The 9,993-nt window shown below is 42.9% G+C and overlaps 1 long non-coding RNA gene across 3 annotated transcripts; it reads left to right on the top strand.

Annotated features, from left to right (window-relative positions):
* Window positions 1-1,923: 1,923 nt before the first annotated feature.
* LOC131968679 (uncharacterized) lies at window positions 1,924-7,384 on the top strand. 3 transcript variants are annotated; one of them, XR_009394053.1, is made up of 3 exons: window positions 1,924-2,015; window positions 5,431-6,435; window positions 6,588-7,384. It is a non-coding gene; the product is annotated as an uncharacterized LOC131968679 (long non-coding RNA). The 3 variants fall into 3 exon arrangements; XR_009394054.1 differs by lacking the exon at window positions 1,924-2,015 and adding an exon at window positions 2,538-2,552; XR_009394055.1 differs by lacking the exon at window positions 1,924-2,015 and adding an exon at window positions 3,420-3,462.
* The last annotated feature ends 2,609 nt before the right edge of the window (window positions 7,385-9,993 follow it).

The raw sequence follows: 9,993 nt of genomic DNA, 5'->3' as shown, positions 1-9,993 counted from the left end.
TCAACCTCCTCCTACTGCTCATCCTCCAGTCTTACTAGGTGGTTCAATACTAAATGGCTCAGTAAGCTTTCTACATTTTAATGATTTGGCCCTTGATTTTTCCCAGCCAGCTTTCTCTTTACGCTTCCTACTTGACATTTTCTTGCACTCTTCTTTGTGTTTTTGTTGCAAGTTTTGTGTTTTTTTCCCTAAGTAAAAATTATTGACACAAATCACATTTTTTTTGTTGAACCACAAGGGCCACAGACAGACAGGGTCCGTAGGACAGCCGTTCTGGACTTTGACAGAACTTCCTCAGCTCAGTGTATAAAAGGAGCTGCTGTGATCTCCAGGATACTCAACTAGAGAGATGATGTTTTCTGTAGTATTCCTCAATGTCCTGGTGTTTTAATGTGGAGGATTTTTTGATCATTTTTAATAACAACATTTGTAAGAAACATCAACCCAACTCAACAACTTATGAGACATAACTGAGCATGGGAATGGACTTTACACACTCAGCTCTTATACACTTTAATCATTTTCATTACAGAACAACTTGACACAGTGCTGAGCTGCATCTCAGATTAATATTAAAGTTTCCAGCAGAAATTCAGATGTTCAAATTTCAGATGATGTGCACCACTTGTATGTGACATCCACAGCTGTCTGCTAATAAAGACCCTCTGTGTCCCCAACCAATTACATAATTGTTTCTTGACATTTAGAAAAGTTATTCAATGCATGTCCTCATAGTTGTTGGTGAGCAGCAGCGTTCTTGCCAACACATGCATTTTTAATGTACGTTTTTTTGGCTTCATACGCCACTGAGCAACTTTCCTAAGCACAGCCAGTTCTCTTTATACATACATTACATACATAAAAGGCAGTCTGTGTCCCAAATGTTGACATGATAATATTATTAACTAGAAAATTTCTAAAGACATTTTGATTGTGTGCTTGCCTCTGGCCCTTGATTCTCGTTGATTAAATCAGCAGTTAAACAGGGACTCTGTCCTGAGTTCACAGACACCTCATACAAGTTTCTAGGACAAACGGTTCATTAGTTAGTAAAAGGGGGCGTGGCTAATCAAAAGGGGCGGGGTAATCAACCACCTATTAAACTTTGGTAGCTAAGCAACCAGGTGGCCAGGTGGAGTTGACCAATCACAGCAGAGCAATCAACTGAAATGAACTGCTGGTGGAGACAGTTCCGCCACAGTGAGCAGGCATGAGGTGGACTATAGCGTCATATTTGAGTCATTGTTTGATCTTCGCGCACATATTCAGCAACTGAGTGAAGCAGACTCTCCCCCGTGGTCGCTCGCGGTGGAGCTCTGCTCCCGCGGAGCGAGGACTGTTTACACATTGGGGGCGGGGCCAAGGCTGACCCCAGGCCTCTTATGATTGGTCATTTTCCAGCCCTCCACGTGGGTGCCTTTTCAGTTTACTGCTGACAGCTGGTAGCGGCGGCATCAATTAAACAACAACAACGGTTGTTTCATGACATTCACGACCACAACTCTACGCTTCATCACTGATAATGAAAAGGTTAAAAAAATGCTGTTTCTTGTTTCTAAATGTTTCTAAATCATACAGTAGTTAAAGTGTTAGATCCATGGGTTTGCCGTGACACCGAGCAGAGACCTGCAGTCCAGCGGTGCAGGCTGTCTCTCTGAAGCAGAGGATGGCGGTCGTCTTAATTTATGTCAGTCTTCTCAGACAGCCCACAAACATTAGAAGACTTTCTGATCAGAGAATGGAGCGGTGGTCCGGAGAGAGGAGGATGTGGAGCCGGAGCTCTGGGGGGCGGAGCTCGGCAGCACCTGGTGTCGTTGTGTCCTGAGTCTGAATCTGCTGTCAGGAGGCTGACCTGGACCATACCATGCGTGGTGAAGCATGTGTAACAAATGTTCGCACATTTGGAGTACTGTGCCGGGAAGAGGACGTGCTGTCGCTGAAGGATGTCTGAGCTGAAGGATGTCCGAGCTGAAGGATGTCCGAGCGGAGACACCGGAGCGTCCTGTCAACAGCAGGTAACTAGGTCAAGCTAACTACCGTCAGTAATCGCCGGTGGTTTAACGTAAAATATAATAAATAAACGCTAAACGTGAGACAGGAATATGATGGAGAAGAGGCGAACAATGTTTCCATTTTCAATAGTTATCAGACGAAAACGTTTTAGTTTATGTCGCTGCATGCTAACGGTAATAGATAATTACTAGCTAACATTAGCGTTAGCTAGCAATGACATCAAATGGCCGGCTAGGTTGAAAGAACACGTTTTCTTGTGGACGAAAGAGTGTGATGCAAAACATGTCTGAGAAGTCTGGGTGACAACATGATTTTTTTTAGCTAGCTACTGTCAATACTTCTGTTGAGCAGAAGCTGCTTTTTTTATTTTAAAAATCTGCCACTACACATGGAGACGCATTTGAAGCAGTTAGGCCAAGTAAGGGAATATTGCATGCTAAACTGTACACATCACAAGAATATAGCCTGCAAGATGTGGTGAGGGAGGTCGCGGAATTTAGGATAACCCGACTGACTGACGTGGAGAACGTGGAGTCACGGTAAGAAATAATAAGTAAAAAGAATCATTTCTTTAGAGGTTTGCATCAGCTGCGATGAGCTCCTCTGGCCAAGGAATTAAATGATGTTGATGTGGAATTATTTGGGTTTTAAGACAGGTGTTTTTTTAAATATTATTGTGGTTACTTTTTCATTTTTGACGGTCATTTCAGACCAATCCTGAGCTGCAGATATGTTCATGTTTAGGCTCAGAGTGGTGAGGGTATTTATGAGGGCTGCTGTTTGAGGTGAAAGGTGTGTTTAATAAGAGGCTCACAGAGGGACGGAGTCGGACAGCTGCGTTTCAGTTATTGTGTTTGTGTATACGGTTTGTTTTGGAGTATGGACATAGTTGATGACTTAATACCTGCTGACTTCACTTGACCTGTCTCACTGCCTGTCTGTCACTGCAGTGGATTGATGCCGCTGTACTGTACTGAGTGTTGTGCTCTCAGTAGAGCTCCGGTTATAACGGCGGTGAAATTAAAAACACTCCAGCGTCTGTAGTTAGCATTTTCTGGAGGAAGATTTCATAGAGCAGACTCCCTGGATTTGTCTCCAGTCATTAATGAGATGTTGATTCTCTTCCGGTTATATCACTTGATTACGCGTGAATTCGCGAGATTCACTGATACACTGCACTCTGTTGGAAGAGCATTTAATTGTTCTGCCTCTCACTTCACGCCGCTCACTTAGAGATTGGATAATCTTCCACGGCACACCTGATGATTTCTTACGGCACACTTGTGCCGTAAGAAATTGTTCCGCGGCACACAACTGTTGGGAATCACAGGATTGGAGCACAGTTATGGGGCGAATCTGATTGGCTCCTTGTGTTTTGGCTTTGATGTAAATCCGACAGGATTTACATCAAAGCTGTCGGGACTCGGCCTCTCTGGCTTTTCGTCTGAGGTAAGAAGACATACTACTAGCATACTACCGTTACAATTGTGCCTTATAATGTTAGCATTTTAATATTTGAACTTACTTATATTTGAAACTACTGTCGAAAATTTTGTGAAATGTAGTTGCAAGTTATTTGAGTTTCATTTGGACGATGTTTGTCATTTTATTTTTAATTTGCTAATTAATATATTATATTTATATTTAATCTGCTAATTTGTTCGCGGCTACTGGTCTTAGGTCTGAGCTAGCGCTCTCTAGCGAGCTAGCTTTAGCATCATGTCGAAGCAATTTATAAATGGTCCGTCGAGGCAGAATATCTTTACAGTTACTCCATGTTACAGTTACCATGATGCTAACAGTTGTTATAACAGTAGATGTGTCTGGTGTTAGCAAACACTATTGATTTTAAGAGTGCATTGCATAGTTTGACTGATTTGATGCTACTGACAGACAGCCTATAATGCATTGTGAGTTGATAATGTAGGCCACAACAGTTTATGATTGCTGTGTTTTGTCTTGTGTCTATCTAGGAAGGTATCATTATGCTAATAATAATATAATAATGCTAAAAAATTGCCAGCTTTGCTATTTTCCTTGATTAATGTTGTCTAAATGCCATTTTTAATGTAGGGTTAGTGTACAATGTTGGCCTGACTATTTTTTTTTTTTTTTAAACTGTGATATGTAGCTAATTGTATGTGGATTTTGATGGTAGCTTCTTGAAAATAGTCCTGTTTTTTGTGAGGATGTTTTGGTATTCTTATGTAATAAGGTGTAATAGTAATACCAATGTCATACTCATCAATGGCTAAATTTGAACATTCGGTGTATTTGGATAATATTAAACTGAAACTCATATCACTTGGTAATGAGAGGTTAAAAAGAAAAGATAATCATGGGGATATACATTTAACCATGGAGTCAGGGCTGTAGAAATTTACTGTAATGATGAACTGGTAGTTTACTTCACCATTTAAGATTTACATTGTGTTAATGTTACTCACTACTGTTAGCAGACTATTACCCAAACTATTACCATTTCTTTTTTCCAATTTGTCATGTCAACTGGTACCTGAAGTATGTGCTCCTGTGACTAATATTAATGTACTCTGTGTGTGTGTGTGTGTGTGAGAGAGAGAGAGAGAGAGAGAGAGAGAGAGAGAGAGAGAGAGAGATTGATTGGAAGTTGAAAATGTAGGCTTAAACAGCTTTGGATTAATTTGTGTGTGTGTGTGTGTGTCCGTCCTCAAGTGGTGCTGTGAAGCATTTTCATTGTAGGCTTTAATCCTGTTTTCTTCTGATATTAATACTGCAGTAATATTTTGATAATAGAGGTTATTATGTAATAAGGTGTATTTGTAATACCAGAGTCATAGCCATTAGTGGCTTAAATTAGGCCTCATTTCAAGAGAGAAAAAAGTTTTAAAAAACCCTGAATACTTTTTTCAATAGTAATGGAAAAAAATAATTCTTGTTGGGAATGCACAGAGTAGGCCATGTCAACTTTTAGTGAAACTTATGTTTTGATATTTGTATATTTGAATAAAATTGACCAATAATAATGAAAAAAATATGAAAATGAAATTTGAAATGAAATTTTTTTGGTAATGAGTTACCTTAAAAGGTGAAAAAAAAGTTGGTAAAAATTTTTTCTACATTTCCTAAAACCAGTCTAATGTCATGAGGTCCTTTTTGACCCCTGAGGACCATGGGTGCTATAAAAATGTATAAAACACGTATAAATGTATGAAGAAAGTTAAAATTTATATTATCTATAAAGGATGCAGAGGGGCACATATGCTGGAAATTTTGCTGTGTTTCTAGAGGTGCTATGTGTGTATTTAATTCTAATGATTATATTCAGCTTCATACTGATTTTTATGAATAAGTGATACATTAATTCAGTTATTTAAAACATTAATAATACATTATTGTTACATTGCTGCAATGCTCACGGTTGTCATCCTGTTCTAGATAAACACTACTTCACCTAAGAGACTTGAGTATCCAGTTCTTCATTGACCTTCAGCATTCAGTTGTTTGTCTTCACCTTTTCAGGTAAGCAATTTTAAAAAAATGCTTTTGTAATGTTGAGAAACACTGAAATTATTATTCATAAAGAACTTTCAACCACTGTTCTGTGATGTCATGTATAGTGATATACAAATATATCTGAAGGAACGGTGTATTTGGGATAATCAATATTATTAGTATTATTCATGTATTTATTCATTTTTAAATCAGAATGGGGGAAAATAGATTATTAGTACAAAACCTAGTAACTAGTAAAAAAAAATTGGTAACAATAATGTTCATTCATTAATTGACGCTTGGTCAAACTCTCATCTAATTAAGTATTGCTGTCTCATTAATGTATTAATGTATTTATTTATTTTGTAGGCTAAAACCTGAGAAGCCATCACCATGTTGTTGTTTCACATCAGAATAAGTATTTCACATGATGCAGATTTTTCAGCATGTGGTCCTCAATATATAGTATAGAAGTCACTGTATTTTCTGACTTTTCCAGGTTTCCTGTGTCCAGCATCTTCAAGACAGACTAAGCTAACTTTTCATATTTTTTGCACATTTATATTTAGGTTAGGTTAGGAGTAGGTTAGGTTTATAGTAGAGTATTTAGTTTGTATAGTTTAGCTTTTTATGCTGGTCTAGGGACAGTTAAGTTAGCAAATTAATTTAGTTCAAATCACTTACAGTTGCATATTATTGTTACAATTGTGTTATTTTGTGAGTTATTGTTGTACAGGCTATTGTATATTGCAGGACCAAGTGAGACGAGGAAGACCGCTGCTTCCAAGATGCCGCGCTCAGAAAGTGCGTTGGACAAGTCTCGACCTTGCAGATCCTGCCCAACTTAGCCCAACCACTTCCGACCATGGGGTACCTCAAAGACCTCCGTCAACCAGCCGGCTGTGGATGATGGATAACGCACCCACAACTCCTTCTCCAGTCTACAAGGTATGGGTTTGTTTTTTTCCCCATCACAGTGGACACAGACATGGCCTGATAATACAATCTGCTGTCTTAACTACTTCCTTTGAATAATAAAATATTAATTCACAATTGAATATTTATAATGTATGAATAAATTTGGTATTGTGTGTCATCAGGTTCTGAAAATACAGACACCCCCACAGTCCAAGAACAGCTGGATGACCTCTGGACCCACTTGCCCCCTGTTCACCAGTTGAAAAGATAGGCTTTTTAAAAAATTCTTCAATTGGTAATTCTGCACAAAGTGATACACAAAACATTGTATGTCTTCCATTTCAACAAACACAAACATGAAATGTATATTTATAAATACATAACTTAATGAGAATCAATCATACTAAACATCATCTTTTTTTTTAAACCAACCATTGCACGCACTTCCATCCAAGGAGAGGTTGCATCTTGATGGTAACTTTTTAGATTAACAAAACTTTTGTGAGATTTGTAATTGTTGTTTCTGGGGAGGGGGCGGAGAGGGTAAGTCTAAACATTGCATGCAAGAGACCAACACCGGTGTCTCAGGGGAAAGCTATCTGTATACACAAGTATCAATCTACTTTGTTGCTTCAAAATTTTACGATAGTTTTGCAATTCCTGACCCAGAGAGAAGCACATCAAACAAACAAAAAAAGCAATGGTAGATTTTCAAGGCCTTTCAATGACATGAACATTATTTTCAATGACATTCATTTTGCAATTAACATTAGTTTTATCTTCTAAAACATAACTATAATGACATTCAAATGTAGATTACCACAAACACAATAATAAACTTCAAGTCTCATTGGATAAAATAAAAAATTATTGACAGTCCTGAAATGATTGGTTAAACATCCTTAATAAGCCTACATTAATAATATATTAATTTCAGGTGAAATATTTATTTTTTACTTTAAATTCAAATCTCATTTAAATAAATTAATACATAGTATTTTTCATATGAAATTATGTAAAAACAAAGAGAAAAGAAAAGATAAGTCTAAAACTAAAAAGTGGTCTTCCTCGTCTCGCATGGTCTCAGCAGCAGTCGCAGGTTCGCATGGTCTCAGTGGCAGTCGCCGGTTCGCATGGTCTCAGCGGCAGAGTTAGTGGTTCACAGGGTCTCAGCGACAAAGTTACTGGTTCACATGGTCTCAGCGGCAGAATTACTGGTTCACATGGTCTCAGCGACAGAGTCACCAGTTCACATGGTCTCTCAGCGACAGAGTCGCCGGTTCGCATGGTCTCGGTGGCAGTCGCCGGTTCGCATGGTCTCGGTAGCAGTCGCAGGTTCGCATGATCTCAGTGGCAATCGCCGCTTTGCATGGTCTCAGTGGCAGTCGGCGGTTCGCATGGTCTCAACGGCAGAGTTACTGGTTCGCATGGTCTCAGAGGCAGAGTTAGTGGTTCACAGGGTCTCAGTGACAAAGTTACTGGTTCACATGGTCTCTCAGCGACAGAGTCGCCGGTTCGCATGGTCTCGGTGGCAGTCGCCGGTTCGCATGGTCTCAGTAGCAGTCGCAGGTTCGCATGGTCTCAGTAGCAGTCGCCGGTTTGCATGGCCTCAGTGGCAGTCGCCGGTTCGCATGGTCTCAACGGCAGAGTTACTGGTTCGCATGGTCTCAGAGGCAGAGTTACTGGTTCGCATGGTCTCAGAGGCAGAGTTACTGGTTTGCATGGTCTCAGCGACGGAGTTACTGGTTTGCATGGTCTCAGCGACGGAGTTACTGGTTCACATGGTCTCAGCGACGGAGTCACTGGTTCACATGGTCTCTCAGCGACAGAGTCGCCGGTTCGCATGGTCTCGGTGGCAGTCGCCATTTCGCATGGTCTCAGTAGCAGTCGCAGGTTCGCATGGTCTCAGTGGCAGTCGCCGGTTTGCATGGTCTCAGTGGCAGTCGGCGGTTCGCATGGTCTCGGTGGCAGTCGTTGGTTCACATGGTCTCGGTGGCAGTCGCTGGTTCGCATGGTCTCAGTGGCAGTCGCAGGTTCGCATGGTCTCAGTGGCAGTCGGCGGTTCGCATGGTCTCAGCGGCAGAGTTACTGGTTCGCATGGTCTCAGAGGCAGAGTCACTGGTTCACATGGTCTCAGCGACAAAGTCACTGGTTCACATGGTCTCAGCGGCAGAGTTACTGGTTCACATGGTCTCAGCGACAGAGTCACCAGTTCACATGGTCTCTCAGCAACAGAGTCGCCGGGTCGCATGGTCTCTCAGCGACAGAGTCGCTGGGTCGCATGGTCTCGGTGACAGTCGCCGGTTCGCATGGTCTCAGTGGCAGTCGCAGGTTCGCATGGTCTCAGTGGCAGTCGCCGGTTTGCATGGTCTCAGTGACAGTCACCAGTTTGCATGGTCTCAGTGGCAGTCGGCGGTTCGCATGGTCTCAGTGGCAGTCGGCGGTTCGCATGGTCTCAGCGGCAGAGTTACTGGTCGCATGGTCTCAGAGGCAGAGTTACTGGTTTGCATGGTCTCAGCGACGGAGTTACTAGTTTGCATGGTCTCAGCGACGGAGTTACTGGTTCACATGGTCTCAGCGACGGAGTCACTGGTTCACATGGTCTCTCAGCGACAGAGTCGCCGGTTCGCATGGTCTCGGTGGCAGTCGCCATTTCGCATGGTCTCAGTAGCAGTCGCAGGTTCGCATGGTCTCAGTGGCAGTCGCCGATTTGCATGGTCTCAGTGGCAGTCGGCGGTTCGCATGGTCTCGGTGGCAGTCGTTGGTTCGCATGGTCTCGGTGGCAGTCGCTGGTTCGCATGGTCTCAGTGGCAGTCGGCGGTTCGCATGGTCTCAGCGGCAGAGTTACTGGTTCGCATGGTCTCAGAGGCAGAGTCACTGGTTCACATGGTCTCAGCGACAAAGTCACTGGTTCACATGGTCTCAGCGGCAGAGTTACTGGTTCACATGGTCTCTCAGCAACAGAGTCGCCGGGTCGCATGGTCTCTCAGCGACAGAGTCGCTGGGTCGCATGGTCTCGGTGACAGTCGCCGGTTCGCATGGTCTCAGTGGCAGTCGCAGGTTCGCATGGTCTCAGTGGCAGTCGCCGGTTTGCATGGTCTCAGTGACAGTCACCAGTTTGCATGGTCTCAGTGGCAGTCGGCGGTTCGCATGGTCTCAGTGGCAGTCGGCGGTTCGCATGGTCTCAGCGGCAGAGTTACTGGTCGCATGGTCTCAGAGGCAGAGTTACTGGTTTGCATGGTCTCAGCGACGGAGTTACTAGTTTGCATGGTCTCAGCGACGGAGTTACTGGTTCACATGGTCTCAGCGACGGAGTCACTGGTTCACATGGTCTCTCAGCGACAGAGTCGCCGGTTCGCATGGTCTCGGTGGCAGTCGCCATTTCGCATGGTCTCAGTAGCAGTCGCAGGTTCGCATGGTCTCAGTGGCAGTCGCCGATTTGCATGGTCTCAGTGGCAGTCGGCGGTTCGCATGGTCTCGGTGGCAGTCGTTGGTTCGCATGGTCTCGGTGGCAGTCGCTGGTTCGCATGGTCTCAGTGGCAGTCGGCGGTTCGCATGGTCTCAGCGGCAGAGTTACTGGTTCGCATG

Source organism: Centropristis striata, chromosome 3 (assembly GCF_030273125.1).
Source record: "Centropristis striata isolate RG_2023a ecotype Rhode Island chromosome 3, C.striata_1.0, whole genome shotgun sequence".
Classification (NCBI taxonomy): Eukaryota; Metazoa; Chordata; class Actinopteri; order Perciformes; family Serranidae; genus Centropristis; species Centropristis striata.
Note: the sequence above shows the minus strand (reverse complement) of the source record. Positions and strands in the feature narration are given on the sequence as shown.